The sequence below is a fragment of the Micrasema longulum genome, unplaced genomic scaffold (assembly GCF_059751315.1).
Source record: "Micrasema longulum isolate JH-2025_06_02 unplaced genomic scaffold, ASM5975131v1 h1tg001298l, whole genome shotgun sequence".
Taxonomy (NCBI): Eukaryota; Metazoa; Arthropoda; class Insecta; order Trichoptera; family Brachycentridae; genus Micrasema; species Micrasema longulum.
The window spans coordinates 546,830-574,304 of record NW_028278485.1 but is presented as its reverse complement, the minus strand read 5'-3'; the positions used below and the strand labels follow the sequence as shown (position 1 = coordinate 574,304).

The 27,475-nt window shown below is 30.6% G+C and overlaps 1 long non-coding RNA gene across 1 annotated transcript; it reads left to right on the top strand.

The window, feature by feature from the left end:
• Positions 1 to 6,318: 6,318 nt before the first annotated feature.
• LOC148276015 (uncharacterized) lies at positions 6,319 to 23,416 on the top strand. The gene is made up of 3 exons (XR_015823880.1): positions 6,319 to 6,364; positions 7,197 to 7,274; positions 23,314 to 23,416. It is a non-coding gene; the product is annotated as an uncharacterized LOC148276015 (long non-coding RNA).
• The last annotated feature ends 4,059 nt before the right edge of the window (positions 23,417 to 27,475 follow it).

Here is a 27,475-nt window from a genome sequence, read left to right as displayed (position 1 = left end):
GCTGGGCCATATACTATGGATGCCTCCTGAGAGCCTTAACAACGCTTGCCTACTTTACGAGGCATCAGGTTCTCGATGTATAAGATGTCAGCTGCTGACTGTTTATGTCAAAACTACGGGACGCGAACCTGATTTGAGAGGACGTACAGGAGCTGGCAGCCGATAGAGATGCATGGGGGCTCTTTCTCGACACCGTATGCTCTACCTAGTGAGCGGTCGTGGAATGATGATGATGATAATAATAAAGTTATTTATTAAATAATTAAATATAAATACACTTTTACTTATTTAACAAAAATGAAATTTTGTAATAATTATTTAATAATTTTGCAAACAAATGTATTTTTTTATCGTTTTGGTTTAATTTTACTAACCCTATGATTTTTAAAGAAGTTCGTTTTTCTTATGGCCAGGTTTGTCTCGGACCTCGGGAAGTTAAAACACCTTTTTCCTAATATGTACCGTATTTTTTGGGTGGTCCCATGTAAGTTGGATTCAATCCGACGTTTACGCAACACATATACCCGGAAGATGGTTCCTTCAACGGTAGCCGAAACGTCGGAACGAATCCAACACATTGTTTGTGTATCATGTATCTAACTTCATTAATAATGATTTTTTTAGCAATTTGTCGATCTCTTTTGAGGACGATACGTTGTCAATTTTACGAGTGCACGCAATTCTTCAAAATAATTTGTGACCTTGATTCCTTCTTTAACTATTCAAGGTCTTTTATTAAAATTACAGATGCATAGATTATATTTAGTTAAATAAGTATCCTTTTAAGATGGATTGGTTATTTTAAATGTCTAACATTAGTTAAGCCTGCTGTTTTTTGGACAGCTAAAGTCATTGAACTTTTATTATTTCGATGATTTTTTATTGGATGCTGACCCTGCGAAGATCATTGTCAGAGATGAAATTATCATCGGGCTTGACTTCATATAGTGCCCGTGAGGATGCCATCATAGGCAGCGAAAGTAAGGTCTAGAAACTTCTAGAAGGTTCGAACGACAGTAGAAGGTTGGAAATTTGAAAAATGGACGCTTCAAAAGTAGTTTTAGTTATTTATTATTGTTATATTAGTATAGAACTACTTATACTTTTAAACATAAACATATCCATCTTAGAACAGGCTGAGCCATGTTAGATGGAGACTAATTTTATTTCGTTAATTGATTGTATGTACTTACATATATTTTATATATTTTTTGAAATTTATCTACAGAAACCATTGACAATATTTTTACAAAATAAATCAATTATTTCATTCATTTGGAATAATTAAACTGTAATAATAAAAAGGATTTCGTGTATAATATAAAAATTAATCTGATATTTTTTTTTTCAAAATATGTGTTGGCGATTCAAAATATTTTTGTTAATGTTTACAACCATTTTTTATTTTATTGTGTGCTTTGATGATATAAAAAATCTTAATTTGTAATTACAGGATTGTGTAAACTTAAAGTATTGAATTTTTGATAATGAAGGTGTTATTATTTTCACGATTGTAGTAATTTATATTTAAGTTTATTGATTAGACTTATAAAATTGTTTTTGCAGAAAATGTTTGAAAAAAAAATTTGCATTTTGTTTTGTTTTTTTTTATTTTTCATTTACCTTTAGTTTTATTGCATTTGAAAAAAACGCATTTCTTAAAAATTATAATACCCTTTTTAAGTCGTTAACAATATGCTTATTTATTAGATTTTGTTTACATAAATTATTAAAAACCCCTATTTTAAGTTAATTTGTTTTTTTATTCATATAATGTCCTTGTCAAATGGTAAATACCCGTCACAAAAAGTTTTTTATTAAAAAAATTATATAGGGTTCTAAAAATTAATGATAGGTTTTTGACTAAAGCTGCAAAAACCCGCTGTAACATTAAGGTAAAAAAGATTATTCGGTGTTTTATTATGTACATCTCAAGGGTATTGTGTTATGTATACACCTTGTTTTTTAGTATTTCATTAATCACAGTGGATTGTAAAAAAGGCTCTTGTTAATTCATTACTAAATTGTTACAATATTACGCTACGATTTCCGTGTTTTTTTAAAAAACAAATCGCATTGTCAATATTACGATTTACTTATTTCCAGATCAGTGCTTCGACCTTTGGGTGCAGTTGTATACAATTAAATTCAAATTATTACAAATTAACAAAACTTCTCGTTAGATCGTAAATCAAATTTTTCAAAATCAATAAGTTCATATTTTTATTTTTACAAGTAAATTATATCTACGCTCAACACACTTTTTTTCCTAGCGTGTTGTTATTTTTTTTAGTATAAAGAAATATTTGCGTTCTTATGATTTACCCAAATATTTCATTTTTAGGGCCATTTTCAACGAGTTGTAAATAACTCATTATTAGAAAATCAAGTTGGGTAGAGTGGGATTCGAACCACGGACCTTTGGTCCATGAGTCCGAGACACTAGCCACAGGACCACAACCCGATTTATGATATGAACTTTTAAAAAAAAAGTATTATTTTTAATTTATACGCGTTTAATAATAAATAAAAATGTTATTGGTTTTGAATTATAACATAGGACTTTCTTTCATGTTGTTTTTTTTAACCTAATCAATTACCTATTTTTGCATTATCATCATCATTCTTTTTTCGCACCTAATAGTGCCACCTAATAGTAACCGCAATATCCTTGATCATTTTTGTTACATGATATGGTAAGATATCTTTAAGTTAGAGAGTTATGGACTTAAAGATCAAAGATCCGAGATTAAAATTCATAACCACAACTCGGTAGTCAGATGGCAGAAATAACCATCTTCTATATTTATATTTTACTCGTATTTTTTTCTGTTTTTTAGTTTCCAAAAGTTTTAATAAATATTTCAGTAAAAAACACACATAGAAAAAAGAAACATTATCATTTAGAACGGTAATTTATTATTGAAAAGTAACACTAAAATATTTTAGTTTCTGGATTTAACGTCTTGAAATTGAGTCTTAATTCAGCGCTCCTGAACATTTTGGAAAATCACAGATGGTTCCCTTCTGCCATCTGACTACCAAACTCTATTTTAAATTTTTCTTAACAAGTTTTTTACGACTTTTAGGAAGTGTTTGGAATATTTTAACATTTGGGTAAATAGTAAGTACTAGTATATTGTTTTTTTGTTATTAATTACTAGGTGGCCTCCGTGGTGTGGTGGTCAAGACGCTTTGCTAACACACGGAAGGTTCCGGTTTCGACTTCCGGTGAGAACACAAAAATTAAATGTATTTTTTCTCAATCCTGGGTGTTCTGTGATGTATTTCAGCACTGTGATGGGCCTCCTGATCTGTTGTGCAGTAAATATAAATAAAAAAAGAATATTTATATTTACTGCATTTGTACTTCCTTACTTCAAAATTCCCGACTAAAATATTTAAGAAATAAAAAAAACGTACATTGAATTTATTCTTTCCCTACTCAAATATTCCAATTAAAAAGAAAAGAAAAGACCAAAAAATAGCGGAAAATCCTACCTTGTGGTTTTGGGACATCCTCCTCAATGATGGCTTCTTTACTCTGTGTCTTCGGATCATCAGGTCTAAATCCTTCGCCTTGGCCCATTTTTAACTTTTTGACCGACAGTAATAAAAAACAAATAAACTATACGGCTAATTGTATCCGGCGAGTGATAATATGTAAGCTAGTTGCTTATCTCTGTGGTAAAACTACTAGATAAAAACAAATAAAAACGGCGATTTAAAAAATAATTTCAATTAAACACGATAATATTTACAAATTTCGCTTTTTAAGTTTGATATACAGAAAAAATATTACTGTCACGAATGGAAAATTACGTTATTTTTTAAATTTTATTTGTTAAACTTTTGACGTTTGTATGTTTTTTATTGTTTATTGTGCGCGCGTACTACAAACATTGCCTCAGTAGTATATAGTCAACGGTAGACCTTCCCAGTTCGCGTTTCAAAACAAACTGATTTAATATCGTGATACACGCGGCTTTCATGTGGAAAATTCAACAGGTAAAGTACCTACCTTCCGACAGGGAGGGGGGGTGATAAATAATAGCAGAATGAAGAGCACCCACTTTAACACTTAACCGTACTCATGGGTCTAATTGAATTTTTAAAATGCTTCACTTATTCACTACAAGTGAACCACTTACCTTATTCGAAAACATTATTTTTTAATTTTAAGTTTGCCAATGAAAATTCTTGGTGGAACTTTAAGGTTTTTTTTCTTACCAGTTAGTTAAATCGTGATTTAAGAAGTATAAAAATTGAAAAATTGTTTTAAGGCGTTGCCTAGTAGGTGCATTGGATCAGTCGTGTGAATCTCACCAATGTTATGATAATAATAAAAATGCAGTCCCACCAAAAAATATCAGTAGAAAAACTTAATATACTCAATATGTGATAATGGTTTCAGATATTTAATTTCACAAAATTCAACATTGAGAGCCCCCACCCACATACCCTAATCTGTTTTAAAGGGCTTGTGGCCTCTTTTTAGATCCGCACATTGCAAAAAACAATTATTTTTTTAGCTGTAATGAACGGTAAATTTATTTGTTAAAAAAAAAAATTAAAACTTGGTTTTCAAAAGATTCACGTATTTTTATTTTTTGAATTTACATGTACATCGCCGTCAGAGCAACCAGTCAAGTATATACAGTAAATATGTCTGTGGCCCTCAATTAAATTTTCCCAATTCTGACGGCGATGGGGTATGTTAGTTCATTTGGTTGTTAATAAACCAGAAGAAACAAGTCCGATCGGGAAAACCAGAACTGTTGCCACCCTTCCATCAGCCAAATAATTAAATCCGATAAGGCCCAAAATAAGAAAATCATTGGTCATAAATTCGCTCCATTCCTAGCACCACCCTATTCAAGACGAAAACCTAGCATCAACCTATTTAAAATCTAGCATCCTAGGCAAGACCTATCAACTAATCTATCAACCGACCTATAAACCAACCTAACAACCAACCTAATTAACCCACCACGGCGCGACGGCGAAGGGGCAGCACAGCCCGACCCCCGACCGATACACGCCTCCCAGCTCTACTCGTTAGTGTATTAGTAGATAAACCCTCTTCCCTTTTACGGAAATAGACAACACATGACTTGAGGGAATCTAAATGCGAATTGTTTTTTTTTAAATATTTTTTTTTTTTAGTCTAACGGGATTTTAAATAGGGTTATCTTCATGGCGGCAATGCAGAACCGAACAAAATTCAACAGATGGAAGATTTGAAGAAATGTGGATGTTTAAACATATTTGGAATGTTAAAGGTTACTCAGTAAGTAAAGTGGCCACTTCAACCGGCCAATGACAGGTCATAATCCCAGTAAATGCCTAGACTTTAATATTTCCACGCCTATCAACGCTATATTTCAACGTTTATCAGTCCATGGTTTACCTCTACGTTCTAATTCTCAAAGCACTCTCTTAGTACCCATTCACAATTCCTCTTTCTTCTCTAACTCATATAGTGTCCATGGCGTTTGACTTTGGAATCATCTCCCATCCACCATCAAAGATGTTACTACATTATCTCTGTTTAAATCACGTCTAAAGAAAAATCTTCCTTCTCTTCCTTTATCTCTCCTCCTTTCCTCTTTCTTTATTTTCACTTTTTCATTCCCTTCCTCATCATTCCCTTTCCGCATCGAATGGTGCATAGGGCACTATATTGGTACACTAATCGCAGTGTATCTTGATAATTTTTTGTTACATGCAGGTAAAATGATCGGTCTTACGCCTAAGTTAAAAATAAATGTTACTAAATATTTATATTTAACCACTTACTGGCTTTTCTATAAGTTCCATTATTTAGACGTACCCATCTCTTCATCAGGGCACTAATTATAATAAAATGTAAATCCCACTACACAACTTTTGTTTTTTATGTAACTATTATAGTGTATAGTGGGATTTGTATGTTAGTTTAATACATTCTCTAATGAAGAAATAGGTACGTTTCCAAACTGGTAGACAAATAAAAATCAGTGAGGGCTTATTTTTAAATATTTACTTATATTTATTAAAATGTTTGACCACAAAGTTAATGTTTTAAATATTAATAATATTTTATTTTCAAATTTTGAAAATTTCAGCCTTTAAATATTTTTTTAATAAAGGTTACATTTAATAATGTAAAATAAATAATGTAACTTATTAAAATTTATTTCATTTTCATGGGTCCAGCAGGTCCAATCGTAAACATGTTATCATTTTCTTTGATGGCAGTTCAGGGTTAAGCAATCATATTAATCGAGAATGTTCAAGATTCTAACACCTTAATTCAAAGTAGAACATTTACTTGGGAATTTCCTTAAGGCATGGGTCGTTTGTTCATCGCGTTTGAATTGAGGTATTTTCTTTTCTTTTAAAATCATAATAAATCATTTGTTTAAATTTCAAAATACTCAATAAACTCAATGTGAACAATTTTTAACATATATAAGACAAATTATAAAGTGAAAAACTAACAAATATTAGGTTTTCAAGAACAGAAGAGCTTAATGAAAATTATTGTACTATCTACGTAACTATCGTGATTTTAACTATCTTAAAAACATAGTGGTAATGTAATTTTTTTTTAAATTTACCTATTGATATGTGATTTTCATTTTTTTTAATCTGTGAATATATGTCAACGAAATCAATGTGTTAGTACAATATAAACTTTTATTACGCTTTGTAATATCTGAAATGCAGAAATTTCTTGAAATCGTATGTACCAATTTTTCAGTGATTATCTGGTTGATCCCTTAATTCTGTGGCTAAGATTAAAAAGGGCAACGTCGTAAATCGTAATATTAAAGGAGACTAAATATTAAGCTATTTAGTATCGTTATAATGAACTGTATGACGTCTTTGATAGCAAATATTAATTTTAAAAAACATTACAACACATGCATGTTTATATAAAAATAAAAAAAATTAATTCAAATTTTATTTTATTTTTTTGGAAAAACAACAATAAATATATTTAAAAAAATCATACCAGAATATAGTGTATGAGTCCAATTAAAGTTTTTCACGACTATATAATACTTTTTGTAGAAAAAAATACTAATGAACAGATGAAAAAATAAAAATATGTACGAGTAAATAATAATATTTCAAGAATATCATACGAGATGGTTAAATGAAATAATAATGATTTCAACAATATTTTGAGTTTGTCCAAATTTTTGTAGACAAGGACTGGATTCAACTCCCTGGGGAGATGTTTATATTAACATATTACAACAGAGACGAAGAACATTTAAGAGAAGGTAATATAGAAATCATAAGTCATAAATCAAGTCATAAGCCCTATAGATGCCTAGACTTCCATATTACCTTTTTGTAATATCTTTATTTTTATCACAGTAAAGTATTGTCATTATAATATATTATTATAGTGTATTTTGGTATCTAGTGAAGCTGCTCAGATTATTTTCTTGCAATTCAATTCAATCTATAATACTTATTTTGTTTTATTTTGTATTGCATGTATGTGTACTTGTATTTTTTGCCAATAAACGCCGTATTTCGGCACTAAACCTGCACCTGAAACCTTTCAGAAAAAAATAATTTGTAGGTACGATTTCAGGAAATTTCAGCCGTTCAAGTATGCGTAATACAAATTTAAGTGATTATAAAACACTGATTTAGATTATTTATATTTCCTTAATGACTTGTGAAGAAATCACAAATAAACTCAACACAAATTAATCAAATATTTATTTTTTTATTTATTTATTTTATTTTATTTCGGATTTTTACAGCTATTACATGAACAAAATAATTAGAAAAATCTTAACAATACTAAAGCCAATTAAAAAAATCCACTGTAAATATAATGAAACATAATATATAAGAAAAGAAGTTTAGTAATTGTATTTGTGTGACGTTTGTATTCATGTGTATATGAATGTGTGTATGCGTGAATGAATGAGGGAGAGGATACACGTGCGTGTGGGAATGAATGAGGGAGAGGGTGCGTGTGTGTGGGTGCGTAAGTATGAAAAAAATAATTGTTTACAACTTGTAAATTGTTTTAAAAATGGTACAATAAAGAGCTAAGTAAAAAGTTAGAAACCTTTTTGTTAAAATTCAAATGACGAAATGATATAAATTGTATTTTTTTTTAAAAGTATGTTAAATTTCAAAACCGTATTCTGAAAAAAAAAGCATTTTATTTAAAAAATTAACTGATACACATCGAATGAATAATGTGCGACGAGTCCTATACAATACAGTAGGTAACCACAAAATGCAGAGAACGAGAGCTGGATTCTCACCTGCACTAATAAAGGTTTCAGCCCGTTAACTTTACAAAGATCAACAGATGGAAGAATCGAAGGAATATACACAGATCATAAGCTTGACAAATGCCTAGACTTATGCATTTAATAAATTATTATGTCATGAACATTGAATGTATTTAAAAAAAAATAAACGAGTCTTATATATTCCAAACAACAAGCAAACCATCCACCCTTTTCCCCGTAGGAGTAGGCAGAGATGATAGAACGCCAAATCACTCTGTATTTACATATGTACAGACCTCGCTTCCTCTACATTCATACATCTTCTCATGCACGCACGCCAATTATTTGATGGACTTGATCTTGCTATGTCTTTCTCGGTATTCCTCGTTTCCTGCATCCATCAACATTCGCATCGTAGATCGAGCCAGCTCTACATGTCAAAACCAACGCAGCACCCCTTTCTTGATTTTGTCGATAATGCGTGTCTCGGCCTTACATTGTTCACGGATCTCGACATTTATGCACCTATCATACATCGTTTTATCACACATTCGCCCGAGGGTTCGTATTTTGGCAGCATTTAACCTACTTTCATATTTTTTTCCAATTCCATACTTCGCTTCCATATAAAAAAAATGTTACATATAATGTTCTTCATCTCTGTTGTAATATATTTATGTCATGAATCTTAATCTACAGATTTATCGATTCAATCTACCCAATATTTTTTAGATAAAAATTGATATTAATAAGTTTTGATGGTATCATGTTTAATAAAATGGTAGTTGATGATAGCAAATTACGAATGCTTTTATTTATATGGAAAATTCGAGATTCAAATGAGGGTTATCTGGGCATTCTTGGCAATGTAGATTGAATAAACACCTCGCTGGAATGAACCGTTCTAAAACATCTAATGTAAGTTCTGCAGTGCAGATTAGGAAACCCTACTACTACTACTAGTACCATCATTCCATTTCCCCGTAGGGGTAGGCAGAGAGAATGGACCGCCACACACGTCTATCCTGGCATACATTCCTAGCTTCTTCCACATTCATACATCTTATCATACATGCCCTTCGGTTCTGTCTGCTTTTTTTTTTTTTTTTTTGCACAATACAGGCCAGGAGGCCTAATTACAGTGGTGAATTACATCACAGAGCACCCAGGCTTGAGAAAAATTACATTTTAATTTTTGTGTTCTCACCGGGAATCGAACCCGGAACCTTCCGTGTGTGAGTCAAGCGTCTTGACCACTACACAACGGAGGCCGCCGAATGAATTTTGACATGACCAGACTTAAGATTTTGGTTTATCTGATCATGCCACGTCTTGCTTGGTCGTCCTCGTCTCACGTTGCCGTTCATTTTCGCCACATATACTTGTTTTAGCACTCTTTCGTCGTCCATTCATTCTACGTGACCAAACCATCTCAGAGACCCTTTCTTAATCTTATCAATTATACTTGACTCAAATTTATACTCTCGCCTGATTTCGTCATTCGTAACCCTGTCATACATTGATTTCCCACACATTCGTCTAAGAGATCGCATTTCAACCGCGTTCACTCGGCTTTCATCCTTCCTCTGCCAGTTCCATGTTTCACTTCCATACATAAGTGTTGGGACTAAAACTCCGTTGTGCACTGCCAGTTTAGCTTCGATTGACATATTTTTATTAGAAATTACTGTGCTTAGTGCTCCGTCTTTTAACATCTTTTTCTACTCTTCCATTTCTTGAAAACATCCTACCCAGATACACAAATTCTTCTACTTGCTCGAGACATTCGTTGTTTACATTTATTATGCAGTCAGTAACCTCACTATCCCTTTCAAATACCATCATTATCCATTTTTGCTCCAATACTCATACATTCTATCTCTTTCATTCAGTTGTCCATGTATAGATTAAACAACCATGGTGATATTACACATCCCTGTTCACATATTACAAAATATTTTTTTTATGTCTTTGTCTGCTTCAGCCAATTTATCAAAAACGATTTTACTATCCATTGATTTCAATCTTTGAGAAGTTTTTAAAAAATCATTTTCCCATCTTTGTCCATAATATTTTTTTATTGTTATCTATTCACAAGTTTTATGACAGTTTACTTCTGTTATTAATTTTTAACTCGCCCAATTTTTTTTAAAATAGTGATTTCCGTTTTCATCACAACAAAAAAGTGAAAGTCTTCAATGGTATTGACAGGACTTATAACCTATCATTGGCTGGTTGTTATAACTATTTTTAATTTTACTGAAACATTCATTTCATGTATGCCAGGTAATAAATTGATAAATACTAAATATGTTCATAATATATTTATAAATATCAGATTGAAGATAAATTGTAATTTATTGAAGAGTCTTAAAATGTCATTATATTTGTCATTTGATTCATAGACATGGCTACATTAAAAATACTAATCCCATTGTTGATTGTTTACTGTCTCATCAATCATTTTCTGTTTAAATTAAAATATCCGATCAATCCTTCCTACTGTCTTTTTTAAACGTCATAGCCCAAAAAAATGTATTATTAATACGCAAGTATGTAAAACTGCGAATTTATTTACTAACAAAAAAGGTCTACGATGTTTGCGAGGGGAGCAATTTGCTGATGAAGGTTGAAAGGTATGAAAGTATTTATTTTATTTATTTGTTATTTTGCAAGTTAAGTATTACTTTTTTTAATTATATATTTTATTGCCCTTTATTTTATTGCCCTTTAAGGAATTCTTTTATGTTTTTTTTTTGTATTTTTTATTTTCTTTTTTAATTACTATAAAATAAAAAAGTACCTTCTCATCTTTTACAGAATATTTTCTTTTCTCTTTCTTATATTACACAAAAATATTATACCTGTCTTTTTATTATAGGAACAAAAATTCATAAACATTTCTAGTATACCAACGAACAGGCCATGCCTTTGTGGGATTTTTTCTTTTACTATTTTTACTGTCAACATGCATTTCTCTGCTGTTTAAGTATCCTTTATTTTTTAATACTCTGTTTTACTTCTTATGTATTTTGTAAAAAAACAAAAAAAAATAATTAAAAATTTAAAAAAATGATGATTATGTTCCCTCACTAAATGTGGAGGAAAAACAACAATGAAACAAGACTGAATGCTGTCGGAATGCGATATCTCAATCGAATGTGTGGTAAAACAATGTATTAACTCGTATTATCAGCATAAAAGTACCTGAACTAAATACTCGGCAGCTAACGTTATTTTTTTAAATAATTATTATTTTAATTCACCAATATCTAGACTACACCGGCTAGGTAACGAATATAGAGAAATTCATGTATTTCGTTTGTCTTTACATAATTATAGGTTAAATATTCTAAGGGTTATTCTAAAGGCTTATTTTAAATGTATAAAATTTCTTGATTTACTAAATGTTTCTTTATTTTTTATGTATCTCTATAATGTGTGTGTGTGTGTGTGTGTATACATATACATGTGTATGTATGTGTGTATGTTTATATATGTACATATATTTCATATCTTTCTGTATTCCCATATTCCCATGTGGGTACATTTCCTTATTTTAACTTTCTAGTGTTTCTTTGAGTCTTTATTGTGTTATTCCAACTTTTAACTTCATTTATATACTCATGTTACACTGAGGCACATGCATGTATTGCAAATAAATGTAAAAGCCCATAGGGCGTATAAATAAATAAAATAATAGATGCACAGAGACAAGCATTATCCACCAAACTAAAAAAGGAGTACTTACTGCGTTGGTTTGAACGTGTCGAGCAAATGACACAACGAGAAAGATATGGCATGACCAAATTTAACAACTACTTGAAGATGGACATGTCAAATGTCAGAATAATCGTTGTGCGTGCATGAGAAGATGTATGCATGTTAAAGGAAGTAAGATATGTTAGCAAAGACAAAGTGATGTAGCGTTCTTATCTACCGCCACGGGGAAACGGCGTAATGTTTTGTTTGTTTGAATTCATTGGACAGTAATATAATTAGGAAAAAGTAATGATATTGAAAGAAAATAGAGAAAATGATTTGATTGAGTATGATGATCTGTAACATCATTCTAGCAAAAGTTGTTTCGATACTTTTTTATATATTTCCTTTCGACATAATTCCATTTCATTTCTTATAAGAGAGCAAATTTAGTAAATAAAACGTAGTAATTTTAAACAAGTTGGACGGATATCATGAACATGTACATATTATAATGATTTTGATTTCGCACCAACAATATTTTGGTCGTTGATTGATTTGGTGTTTATTTTGTAGAACTCCATATTTAAACTTATAATTAGAAATCAAACACTGATTTGAGTCTACTGAATACTTTATTTTATTTTTACAAATATAAACATATAAAAATAAAACTTCGTGACAATTGTTTCGCCTTATTAGGGCATTTTCAAACGAATGTCATTGCATGTCATGCATTCGTTTGAAAATACCCTAATAAGGCGAAACAATTGTCACGAAGTTTTATTTTTATATGTTTATATTTGTAAAAATAAAATAAAATATTCAGTAGACTCAAATCAGTGTTTGATTTCTAATTATAAGTTTAAATATTTTGGTCGTTAATTCACAACACAAAACTATCGCAACAACCTGTTGTGTTTTTAAAAAAATAATTTATACACTAGCAGCCATCAGGTAAAGAAAAATTTGTCACCCAGAATAATGCTACTGAACCCGCACAAAATTTACAGGTATAATATATTCAATATCTACTCAAAAAGTTCGGTTAGTAAGCGTTTAACATTGAGCAGCAAAGAAGCTGTCATTTAAATTAATAATACTCGGCTATTGCTGACCATTATATGCTAGTTAATTTGACATATCGGACCTGATATAATAAGCTCTTCAATCTTGAATAAATTAATAATACTCGGCTATTGCTGACCATTACATGTTAGTTAATTGGACACATCGGGCCTTATATAATAAGCTCTTCAATCTTTAATAAATTAATAATACTTAGCTATTGCTGACCATTCCATGCTAGTTTATTTGACATATCTGGCCTCATATAATAAGCTCTTCAATCTTTAATAAATTAATAATACTATCGTCGAGATTTATCTCATCATTAAAGATAATGTTAATTTTGAAACATGCCTTATTGAACATAACCACATCATAATATCAAATACTAATTATAATTCATGGACCAATAAGCTTAGGCATAGTGGTAGAATAAGAATGGTATAGTAAAAAATATTAAACCTCGCAAAAGTTATACTCAGTATAGAGCTGTGATGGCGGCCCTACTTACTTATTCCACGCTTATACCCTGGGTCCAACGTGGTAATGCACTGGAAAAAACCCGCAATCCGTCATCTGGGAAATTTATATTTTGTAAAATGAATTGTATTTATCCAAAATTTGAACAATTTATAAAACATATTATTTTTCCAAAAAGTATAATATCGTTTATAAGTGTAAAAATTATGATTGTAAAAATGAAATGATCAAATTGTAATTTCATTTGGATAAATTTTATTTAGCAGATATTTAAACAATGATCCTTGTAAAACATTTAAGTTTGTAAGTGAAAATTCTTGATGGAAGTTCATTGTAATTTATTATATAAATAAAACACGAGTGATACTTTAATCAACAGAAATTTGTGGATTAAAGTATCACTTGTGTTTTATTTATATAATAAATGATCCTTGTTATGTTTTGCCGTATTTATACGAATATTATGATTTATTGTAATACATATTTAAATTTACATTTATCCAATCGTCGAAACATTTTTATTAATGGAATATTTAGGTATGTAATTTAATATTTTTGTGACCGATGTCGATGCTAATGTTAATACTTTGTGAGTGGTGTAATATCTAAGTTTTGACTTTCTTTTTTTACATGAAATAGTATCTTTCAGAAGTCTCATGACTCCCAGAAAATATGTTTTATTTACAACTTGTTCTTTTATAACAAACTTCTAATGTCACCACAGTAATGAAATAAAACATCAATAAATAAATATCAGATCTTGACATTTGTATAGTTAGTTTTGTTTTGTTACTAATACGAATAACGTGTTAGTATTTGTAACTGCACGTACGCACACAGCTTGTTCATAGATGTACGCAAAAATGATTCATGGTTGAAAAATAAATAATGGAATAGGCTTACAAATAAATTAACAATTGAAAGTTTAGATATTAAACTATTACAAAAATGTATGTATCTAAGCTATCCATAAAAATTAAAATAATAAAAAACCTTTTATTGTGTCCACTATTGTGGATATTTACTTTTTTTCTAAATGTAAATAAAAAATATAACAATTTTTATATCCAAACAGGTTGTGTAAATAAGAAAAAAAATACTGATTGAAAATGTAAAATATAAATATTACATTTAAGAGAATTCATAAATAAAAAATATGTAAACAGAAAAAAAGACCTACTTACCCATTAAAATATTTATATGGCTAAATATTTGAGAGCGCATAATTGACAGCCTTATAGTTGTCCGAAAAGACAAGCTCATAATTATTGGCACACGTTACTTTTCGTACAAAGCGTACCCAATTCATTAAATCGAGAAACATTATTTATTGTTTTGAATTAAAAGGTTGAAATTTTACAATGACACTTTAACGGTATTTGGTTACAAATTAGATCAAAATAATACAAAAAAAAAAAAAATTTTGGACTTTTTTTTGACATTTCAATGTTGTTTTATTTCTATGAATTTCATTGAAGTTATGAGAGATAAATTTAAACTCTTTCCCCTTCACACACATTTTTTCCGTAAAACTGAGAGAGGCGGTACTATCAGAGATAATATAGAACAAAAAGAAGAAAAATGTAATATTTTGTCACCCACTCGACAATAGTCGATTGGGCATCTCGATTGCTTTGTCATAATGCTATTCTTGAAAACCCTCTGACAATTTAATTACAAAGACGAATGAGAAAGTGGCAATATTAAAAAAATCGTATTTATCTATGGCTCTCCTGTCACACGTAAACTTTTATTGTTTCATGTCAGACTTCTTCCGTTGAATATTTTGTGTACGGAATATTTAAAAAAAAATAAAAGAAAATGTTTTATTTTAAGACACTGAAACACTTATTATTATTATTTGCCTTTGACATAACACACATCTACATGTTATTAGAAATATTTCACATTCATTTAATGGATTTTAAAAACATATTGTATAATATATATATCTCAAATACGTATTTTGACGAGCGATAAAATAATTTCAAAATCAGGTTTCTAGTGAATCTTCAATGTATTAAAAATAAGTAGTTATATTTATATTGTCGTTATAGTTATATTGTCAGTCTCGTTGTGTAATGGTCAGCGCGTTTGCCTCGAGAAGTCTCGGGTTCGATTACATGACATGGTTGATATGAAATATTTATTCAAAAGGGTGTTTTCACACCAGAATATTTTAAAGTCCCTGGAGTGGTACCTGAAGTGTAAGACTGAACATCTTACTTTTACGTAACAAAAATGATCAAGATACGCTGTGATTGGTCTACCAATGCAGTGCCCTATACACCATTAGGTGTGAAAAGGGAATGATGATGAGTTATATTTGTTGCACATTTGTTGGTACGCCATCATCATAACATTGATCAGTGTTGTTTATTTTAAGTTAAAATACAACAAAAATACCTACTCGTCAAACATGAATGCCGAGCGTTTTACTCGTACAAGACGGAGATTTGACAGCTGAAGTTACGATGTCGCATTCGATTGTCAATGTCGAGTGCTTTGTGGCACTCGAGATAAATTCGATTGGTTTTCAATCGACTGCATTCGAATGGGTGGTTCAGAATGCTGTCACTTGTCGAATTACGAATGTCGCATACGATTTTAAAGACGAACGAGTCCAGCATAGGGCCCTTGATATGATTTTTTTAAACGAACATTGAGTTTTTCTGCTGTGTGTCACAGTCGCGGTATTCTTTTTCAAAGGTTTGTTTTGCTTTGCAGCACCTATTATCAGGGTTGATGTTGTTTGTGTAGATTAATATGTAACGTCAAGTACCTACGTAGAATTTTTACCATGTCGCAGCCGTTGCTATATGCAGATGTGAATCTGAAGTATGTGTCGTTTCACAATCTTCGCTTTTATGTGGAATATTTATTACTAGGTACCATTTAAAAAATATTACAATGGAATAATTTTGTTTTTTTGTATGTACCAGTTTATAATTTAATAACCAACTATGTAGTATTGGCAAAATACTATTCCTTTTTCAAAGTTAATTACAAACTAACATTATGTAAAATTTACACATTGAGGGTAGAGTGCGTGTGGCTGAGGGAGAAGAGAGGGTATAAAAACTGGGGTATATAAGTTGGTTATTAAATTATAATAAATAAATTGGTACATACAAAAAAACAAAGTTATTTTATTGTGATATGTTGAATAATTGTAGAATTTAATTTTAGAGGGTTGGAGCTCCTACCCTAGTTAGAGATTGACAGAGAAGACACGAGGTTTGTGTTTAATGCGTATTTATTACAAGGCAAATAAGATATAGCACGAGCGTAGCGGCGATGATGGGTTGAAGAGACTGCACCCGAACTATATGCTGAACTGACTGACTGAACTTGTTGGGCTGACTGACTGGCGTTGCATCCTGTGGTCTCTTTATAGACCACGTTACTCTGTAGTTCATTTCTTCATGGTAGGAACGATGTAGACGATGCAGAATGATGCTCCCGATTTATGTGCAATACGGATAGAGTTGCATTATCATGATGTCTTGAATTCTATAGAAAATGATGATATTACTTTCTTCGGTCATCACACTATTTCAAGTGAAACGTTTTAGCACGCGTGTGTCATCGATTATGGACTATGAACTCTACAATAATAATATTCCACAAAGTTAGTGCTACAAATATAAAATATGTTTTTCAAAATTAAATTATAATATTTTAATGCTTTCCGTTTATTTAATTTCTCTGGATAACTCATTGTAAAATTATAAATCATTTTTCAATTAGTTTTAAGACTCTCTTTTTTTTCTCATTGGTAGTCTTACTTGTTTAAATTTGTGGTTTCATAAGGATGACTTTGTTAGTTAAATTTTATTATGTGTTTTTATTTAACCCTATATTAGTTTTATAAACTAAAAAATTGCAACACAACGTTTTGTTTATTGCTTTACTTTGAGAAAGCCCAATTTTTCATCATTTATTTTAAATTTCAATATACTCTATTGTTTGCTTGAAATTTTATTAGCACTTTAAGGACTCTAGGAGAATAGTAAATAGTAAAAAGCTGATTTCGTATCTTGCGACAAGGAAATAATATTCTTGCAAAGTGGACGGCACCAAAATTATCAATAATTACCCGGAATAATGACTTATAAAACAATAAAACTATTTATCTTAGTATATTGATTATAATTACCACAGATAAACTCAAACAATGTGCAATCTTAGATCATATTATTTTCGTCATAAAATTGAAAATTTTACTCAATTAATTTAAGCTTTTAATTCTAAAATATTTTTTATTGTGCATATCTCGTTGTGGGATTAAGATTTCTAGCTACAATAATATTTTTAATTATGAATTAGACTGACTGTATTGGACAATAAAAATAGATTTTTAAAAATATTGATTTCTATGTGGCAACAGTAAAATAAAAAAAATAAATGAAGCTGTACGTAATTTCAGTGTAATATTTGAGTAACTAAATTACAAAAAAAAAATAGAATGAGGAACTTTAGCCCTACGGGAAATTGGATACAAAAAATGTTTTCTTACGCGGGGTAAAAATTAGAACATTAAATTGTAGGACAAAGTTTCTTGAAAATGTACAGAAAAAATAATAAAAAATATTTTGATAAAAACGCACTACTTTAAATGACGTCACTGGTTCATGTGAATCAACCTATGATCTGAGAGCTATGGAAGATTTCCGGTCTGCTTGTCGCTTCTTGACCAATAGGAAGAACTGAATGAGAATAAGCGGAAATGAACCTCTGACGTTACACGCGGAGTTATTTCAGAAATACAAAACTTTGAAAAATCGTAGCGCCGATAATACGATATATAAAAATTAAAAAAAAAATTTTTTGACTTAGTTTAACAGTATATTAACAAATAAAAAATTCAAATTCATTTCAAATTAATGTTTAAATAAAGTGCGTATTTTTATCATCACCATTACCTTTCCGCACCTAATAGTACATAGGGCTCTGCTTTGGTACACCAATCGCAGTGTATCTTGATCATTTTTGTCAAATGAAAGTAAGATAATGAGTCTTACGCTTCAGGCACCAGCCCAGGGACTATGAAATATTTTAGTGCGAAAGCACATTTAAAAATAAATTAGGGCATTGGAAGCAAAGATAGCAAACTCCCGTTTTGGTATTTTCGAGAAAAATAACAAAAACAGCTACACTAATGCCAAAGAGAGCATTTATGCTAAAAATGTTAATTTCACTGAACTTTAACTTTTAGACCCTAATAAATTAGCTATAATAGAAACACGAATTCAAAAAACTTTCTTTAAACTTGGCACGGCCATTTTGAAAATTTAAATCTCAAGCCTGTCATTGGTCAAACAAAATGGCTGATGGATATTGCTACGTTTGCTTAACACTATTTTCAAACCATCAGAAGTATGATTTTAAAGTACATTTGCAACTCAACTCATGATTTTATAAAAATAAAGTTGATAAACTACAGAATGACATCATTACCAAAAAAACCATTTTTTTGGAAATTGCTATCTTTGTTTCCACTTGAATATTTCATGTCAACCACGTTCGGAATCGAATCCGAGACTTCTTCTCTTGCATGGTAAGCAAACGCGCTGACCACTTCACCACGAGGCCGACTATTATATAAAATAAGATATAAAAAACGTATTTTTATAATTAGTTTTTTATATTATCTTGATAGGTAAAATCATTTTACTTACGATAAATACTCAATCATTGTAAAATACTGAGTTGATTATAATATCGATTATTATAATGAAACAATAATTAAAAAAACTAAAATAAATTCAATAAAAAGTTTTTTTTTTGTTTAAATTAAATCACAATTTTATTTTTTTAACGTTCATTAAGTCACAAGTTCATATTCCGTGGTACTAAGTTTCATGTAGAGTTTAAATAAATAATGTACATAAATAACATAATAAAACAATAATATATACATGTTGCGATCTCTTAGACGAATGTGTGAGAATCAATGTATGACAGGATTACGAATGATGAATTGGGCGAGAGTGTAAATCTGAGTCAGGTATAATTGATAATATTAAGAAAGGGTCTCTGAGATGGTTAGGTCATGTAGAACGATCGGATGACAAAATAATGGTAAAACAGGTATAAATGGCGAGAATGGACAGCAACATGAGACGGATGACCAAAGAAGACGTGGCATAATCAGGCCAAAACATTTTGGAAGCATGAAACGCCTACATATGAATTAACTCAGGCTCTCTCGGGACATGGATGCATGAGGGAATATCTGCATCGCTTTGGGCTGCGAGACGATAGTTGCTGTCCATGTGATGGCATCACTGAGCAGACTGTGGAACATCTTCTTGTATACTGTCCAATGTTTGATAGGCCGAGGTGGGAGCTTGAATGCAAAATAAACACTCGGATTGCTGCGACTAATAACCTAGCTGAGCTCCTGAACTGTAATGATACACGAAGAGAGACCGTTCGATTCATTACAGGGACGATCAAGCAGGCTAAGTTATTCAATGGTGGTATCTAGCTCCTTTTGTTTTTTTTTGTGTCCAACTTTTACTTTTTTTTTATTTTTTATTATTTGTTAATGTAACATTTCTAGAATTTTTCTGTTTATTCTGATTCTGCTTTATTTTTATTATTGTAAGTCTACGGTGAAAAATTTTGAAGTCAACGGAATATAATTTAAAGATAAATGTATTCGATAAAACCTTGCACATAACAAAAGCAAGGTACAAATAATTTGCAACTACAAAAAAAAAAAAAAAAATCAGATAAACCAAAATCTTAAGTCTGGCCATGTCAAAAGCAGGCAGAACCGAGCATGTATGACAAGAAGTATGAATGTGGAGTAAGCTAAAAATGTATGCCAGGATAGAGGTGTGTGGCGGTCTATTCTCTCGGGGAAATGGCGTGGGGAAACAATACTATTGTTCAAAACAGTATCATCATTAAAAAAAAATACATGGCACATTATAATAAAAAACAAACAAGGATTAAGTCAACGGGAGGAAATGTGGATTTAAACATGGGCAGAATGGTGTTGTTTAAACAGTGTGTAAAGTGGCCTCTTAAACCAGACAATGACAGGTCATAAGCTCTGTAAATACTTAGACTTCCATATCCCCTTCTCAAAGATGTTTTCCCTCTCTGTTGTAAAAAATTAGTTCTAAAGAACGTTTGATTTACATGAAACAAACCAAATCAAAAATTTGAAAAATCATCAAGGAGTTTGCAGCTCAAATCTCTTCCTCCAAGGAACCGCATTATCGAAAATAGATATGTAAGATTTAGGTTGTTGGGGGTTGGAGCTCCTATCCCAGTTAGAGATTGACAGAGAAGACACGAGGTTGCTGTTTAATGCGTATTTATTACATGGCGAATAAGATACAGCACTTGGTTGTGTAGCGCGAGCGTAGCGGGAATGATGGGTTGAAGAAACTGCACTTGAACTACTTGCTGGAACTGAGCGACTGATTGAACTGGACTGACTGACTGAACTGAACTTGTTGGGCTGACTGACTGGCGTTGTCACGCCCTGTAGCCTTTTTATAGGCGACGTTTCTTTGTAGTTCATGTCTTTATGGGAAGGACGATGTGAATGTACTGCAAAACGATGCTCCCAATTTTATATGCAATACTGAGAGAGTTGCATTATATGTTGTATTGGATTCTACAGAAAATGATGACATCGCTTTCTTCGGTCATCGCACTATTTCAGGAGAAATGTTTTAGCACGTGTATGTTATCGATTATGGACTATGAACCCCACAGATATTGTCCTTGAGAGCTTAATACGCTCTTCTAAAATATTAATTACTCTCGTTGCGATAACCTAAAAGTTCCTCTATTAAAAGTCGTGCGGGTTTTGGGTAAAACATAATTCATATTCTGGGAAAACCCCGTACGAACATTTTGCTGAGACCTCTTTTTATTGTTCGACCTGTGGCCTTATTCTCTAAGTAATTCGCTTAGTAAATTCATTCGTATCAAATGTGAGGGAACGAGAGAGAAATACTGTTTTGATTGCGTTAGAGTGAGACAGATACATAACGAACGAATAAACTTACGAAACGAAATCGTAACAGAATAAGCCTCCTGAAGTACGTTAATGCTTCTTGTAGATAAAATTGTTTCACATCCACCACCTTCATGCACTGGAACAACATTACTCAATCGTAATACTATCTAGATATAAATATTCTTATAACGTTAAATGCAAAACGATTTTTTAAATGTTCTAAATTTTTAAAAACCTTAAATTTTTTAATGCAAAATTGCAACCATAATGTAATTTTTTCTGCACTTTCTTTCAAGTATTTTTTATTCATTTTCCTACTTTTTTAAAGAGTTTTGCCGTAACTTAAATTTTCTTCTTTCAAAGGGTTTTTTTTTATATTTTTAATTTTATTTTCTTAAAAACATGTTTCTTTAGCTTTTATTGTTTTTTATTACTTTTATTAATTTATAATTTGTAACACATTGCATGCTGTGCGCAATTATAAAGGGTGACGCGTCTAGTATTATAATAAATCTTATATGTTATCTATTTATGGTCCAGTTATCCGTTATCGTTCCTTAATAAAATAAATAAAAATAAAAAGTAAAAGTAAAAATTTAAATATGCAAAAAATACAAATTTAAAAAAAAAATTATGATCATTATTGAGTTATTTTTAAAACACACACAGTTTTTTCAACTAAATCCTATCGGAATCAAATTTTTATTGCAGACTTTTTGATAAAGAGTAGACAAAAATAAAAAAAGAACACACCTTGGTACAGGCAAGTAATTATTTAATTTTAAAATTAATAAGTTACTCAATACATATCAATGAGGACTTGACTTACACATATTATATGCCAAGGTAGGCAAGATAGTAAATTAACTTTTCACCTTCGTAATATTTTGAAATTAATCGTTCTGATCGAATATTCAAAAAAGATTTTTTAAAATATCTTGTAATTTTTTTTATATTAACGAATTCCGTTATGTCAAAAATAACTATGAAAATCGTAAAAGGGTAGACCTTTTCTAAAAACGTGTTTCATTCTAACATAAAATATAAATTATTTATGTTTTGTGGAAAGAATATTATATTGTTAAAAATAAATAAAAAAAACGCGACGTTTAAAATATATTGGTATAATTAAATGCTTAGATAACCCACTCCAATGAATTTATATTGACCTGTTCTGAGTCGGTTGACCCTTGTTCAGGATATTTTTATTTTTTTTAAATGGTTTATTTTTCCATGCGTATATTTACATAGAAATATAATTACAAAAATACATTTTAGAAAAATATATCTTTAAATTAAGCAATAACATAAATTGGAAAAATGCCCACAAAGACTTCAGCGTCTGAGCGTGGGCTATTGCTTTTTTAATTATTAAAAAGTTCATAGCATATAAATTGGTATGACATGACCATGAAAAGAAAAGAAAAGAAAAGAAAAAGAAAAGAAAAACTAAATTTACATAATAAATAAATACTAAATAATAATAAACCAGTACTCAGTATTTAATTGTTATTTTACTTTTGTGGCAAATTTCTGTGAAAAGATTAATCATCGTTGTTATTTCCTATCCGCCTCGCACTGCGTTAGAATTCCAATTACAGCACATATGTATCCATTTTTTTACTTGGAAAGTAAGGTGATCAGTGATAATTGTTATGCTTCAGGTGCCAGTTAAGGAACAATTAAATATTGTACTTTTAAAACCAATACTTCTCGTCCATCCTGTGAGGAATCTAACCTAAAACCCCGAGCATCGTAGGTAAACGCCCTAACCACTACTCTATGAGGCGGACTTATCACCACTCGAAATTTCTTTTTCAGGATTTTCACCTGTGAGCAGCCATCGATTCGAAAACATTATTCCAGGGTTCTGGTTCTATTTAACACAGAGAACTGTAATCTTCATCAGCCCGAACTCTCGGACGAAATCTTAAATCTAATCTAGATCTGTATTTTTTTATATTTTGTTCTAAGTTTATTTTCCCTCGCTGCAAACATTTTTAAAATACTGTTTTTTGTTTGTAATTGAAAATATTTTTTTTAATCGACTATGAATAATATTCACAGCATACATAGGCGGACAGATGATAGACAGTTAAAAATATATGAATAACAACTTGTCTAATGTATAGTTTGATTAATTGTATCCAAGGAAATGAGTAGGCACCGATTCATTTATGTCATTCTATATCACAGAACTACATCTTAATCTTACCGATTATTCAAACATAAATATCCCCTTTTAAATATGATAAAACATATATTCAATTATTTATACACGTGTATCGTCTGTTTGTGAATGATTATTATAACGAATCATATTGTTAATTATTTTTAACCAATTATTTCCGCAATATGACAATATTGTCGATAGAACCATAAAAATTGAACAGTATTTTTAGGCGTTTCTAAGTAGTTGAAATAATTCTTTAGATTCAAATAAATGATACAAAGACAAAAAACAGTATTTTTTCTACCAAAGATAAAAACAAATTACGGATAGCATCTACAATTTTCTATTATGGAGACGAGGTAAGTAAAATAAGTTACAATAATTTAAAAACTAGTTCATAAATGAATAGCTTAAAGGACAGAAAACTAAGGAATTTATCAGAGTAAAATTTATAAGTTCAGCGCCAAGGGAAATTGTTTATAAAAAATGGTTTTTTTTTGTATCGCAATTTCTTGAAAATCCTTAAAAAAATAATAAAAATGATTTTAATAAAACGAACTACTTTGAACGACGTCACTAGTTCTTCCGAATCAACAATCATAGAGTTTTTTGATAGATTTCCGATGTACGGGAAGCTGATTCACCAATCAGCAGAACTCACCGAAGAAAACTTCTGACGTCGCACGCGGAATACTTTCAAAATTAAAAAAAAAATCATAGCTCTGATAATATGATACATATTTTTTTTTAATTAGCGTAGTTTGAGTGAATCAACAAAGATATTTTTTTAAAACCAGTAAACTTCTTTATTATGTTAATGGAGGTTCTTTTCTTTTTATCGCTCTCGTTTAAAAAAAAAAACTTGAATAGTATTGTATGTAATCGATGTGACGGATATGTTTGAAATAAATCATGTATTTGTCATACCAGAACGTGCCATAACGGGTCAGTGGAGCGAATACATCCACAAAAAATATTATATTAAAAATAGTGTTTTGAACGTTTGTATTGTTTATGTTCTTAGAATATTAAAATAAATAATTAAACATATTCACCTGCATCAAAACTCTGCTGCTTTACTTCACAAAAGTCACCGATGGAAGAATTGAACAAAGATGAATGTATAAACATAGGAAAAAATGTAAAATTTTCCATTGTAGTAAGTGGTTATTTAATTTTATTTATTTATTTTGAAACCAACACAGTCAAAGTAATAAATAATACATAAAGAATAACAACAAATAACACGATCAATAATGGGTTCCATATAGGAACAAAAATATATAAAACAAAACGTACAGTTCGCTGGGGGTGAAAGGAAGTTGGATGGGAAAATAGGGAACGAAGAGAAGAAGAAGAAATAATAAGTAAATATAAAATGATGAAAAAAGAAATAAAAATGTATGTCAATGTACACATACATACGTATACATACACACACACACCCATACATATATATAAATATATACATACATACATACATACATACCCATACATACATACACATACATACATACATATACACACATAAACATGCATATATTTATACACATACATACACACATGAACATATACGCATACACTAATGCACATACTTTCGCGTACATATATATTGGTCATAATACCTATAAATACTTATACTTCCATATTCCTATATAAAAAATATTCATAATATTTATACATCTATAAAAATTTTTAAAACTAAATGATTCCGAAGAATTATTACAAACCGGATAGTGGTCCCGTGGTGTCGCAAACTCAGGGATCAGATGTCCGAGGTTCGAACCCCGCTCTACCACAAATCGATTCATATTTTCCAACACGGTTATTTGAGACTGACTCAAAATTGAACTATTTACATAAATCTTATAATTTTTAATCCAAATTTTTAATTAAAATTTACAGTTAATCTCTCACAAAATCGTTCTTGATATTATATGTATGCGAAAAAGACTTCAAAGCATTTTCTAGGGTAGAATAAAAAAATATCTGTAACAGCTAGCTTTTGCAGCTCAAACATTTTCTTCGATTAAATGAAAAATCGGGAAACATTATTCCTACAAGGTCGTGATTTTTTATAGATGGGAAAAGCCTCTAAATCGAGTTTATTGTATCGCTCAAAAGGTCATTCACTGAAATAAACTAACGGGAAATTACGAAAAAACCAAACATATAGAGGCTATTTATATTGGAGGTAAGGGATAAACATTTTAGTGTTTTTTTTCTTCGTACTGTTTTTTTAAGCGTGTTACAATTTTATGTTAAAATAAAAACAAATGCTTTTTTAAATGAGTTATTTGTATTGTTTATGCACAACTGAAAATACACATTAAAAAATAATAATAAATTTACGAGGCCCTCAGTATCAAATATGACCAAACGATCCCATACTTATTTTCGAGAAAATTTAGAAAATCTGTTATGGCACTTTTTAATTGAAATATTTACAAAAAATATTTTTTATTTCATATTTATATTTAATTAACCTAAAGGCTAGCATAACAAGTAACGCTATTAATAAATATTAAATATGAATTTGGCCGCTTTTGATACTATTTTTAGCGTTTGGCCATTTTTGATACTAATATTCCAGCCTCTTAATATTCTCCGCCTGGCAGTTATGTAGTCCAATTTTCGGCCACTTTTTCCAACGAATTCGGCGTTATTTCTAAAATGGTGGACGTTGTATGGCTTCCCAATGCTTCAAGGGTTGCTGATTTGTTTCCATAGATCATGGACTTAACGTAACTCCATAAGAAATAATATGATGGCGTCAAATCACAGGCTCGTGCAGTCCAACTGACAGGACTATTTCTGGAAATAATTATGTCGCCAAACTTGTCACCCAGTAAATTCACGATTTCACGAAGAGTCCTATACGTTTGGCGAACCGAATAATGTTTTCAAAAAGTGAATTTCCACAATTTGCAAACGTCGTTCGAGTGTAAGCGTTTCATTATTAAATTGATTATTGTTTTAGGGCACAAATGTAAACAAAGAATCACCATTAATTTATTAAGGATAGTATTACCCTATGGAAAGTCCTATTAAGACAAAAAATACCAGTCAATTGCAATTAATTGAACAAATGTAGTTATCGAATAGTTAGTGATATATATATTAAATACTCTCTTTGATTTTAAACATATTTTGTCAAAGGTGAAAAAAACGTTATAATTATTGAACCGGGATGTAGGTTCGTGAAAGTGTCGCGGAATTGTGGATCAGAGGTCCAAAGTTCGAACCCTGCTACATCAAAACTGATTTCAAATTAAAAGAATGAAATTTTAAAAATTGCCTCCCGATATAAGGATTGAAGAAATATGATTTTATTAAATAGAATGGCCATTGTAACACAATATGTAAAGTGATTACTTTTAACATTCAAAGGCAGCTTATAAACCCTATAAATGCTTTTACTAAAATATTAATTTCCGGAAAAAAAATCATATCGGTAGACATTCTTATTCTTCTAAGTGGAGATCAGTACTATGCAAGCTCCTGACGTCACTGCAACCTGTGAAGATCTATTGTGACGGGTCCCCGTGAATAATTCTGGCTCTTCAAGGCCAGATCCGTAAAGTATCGGGCTATTAGATAGGGCGTGAGGTTTATTACTTCATTTCATTTCATTTCATTTTTTTTTTTTTTTGCACCACAACAGGCCAGGAGGCCCAATTACAGTGGTGAATTACATTACAGAACAACCAGGCTTGAGAAAAATCACATTTTTAATTTTTGTGTTCTCACCGGGAATCGAACCCGGAACCTTCCGTGCGTGAGTCAAGCATCTTGACCACTACACCATGG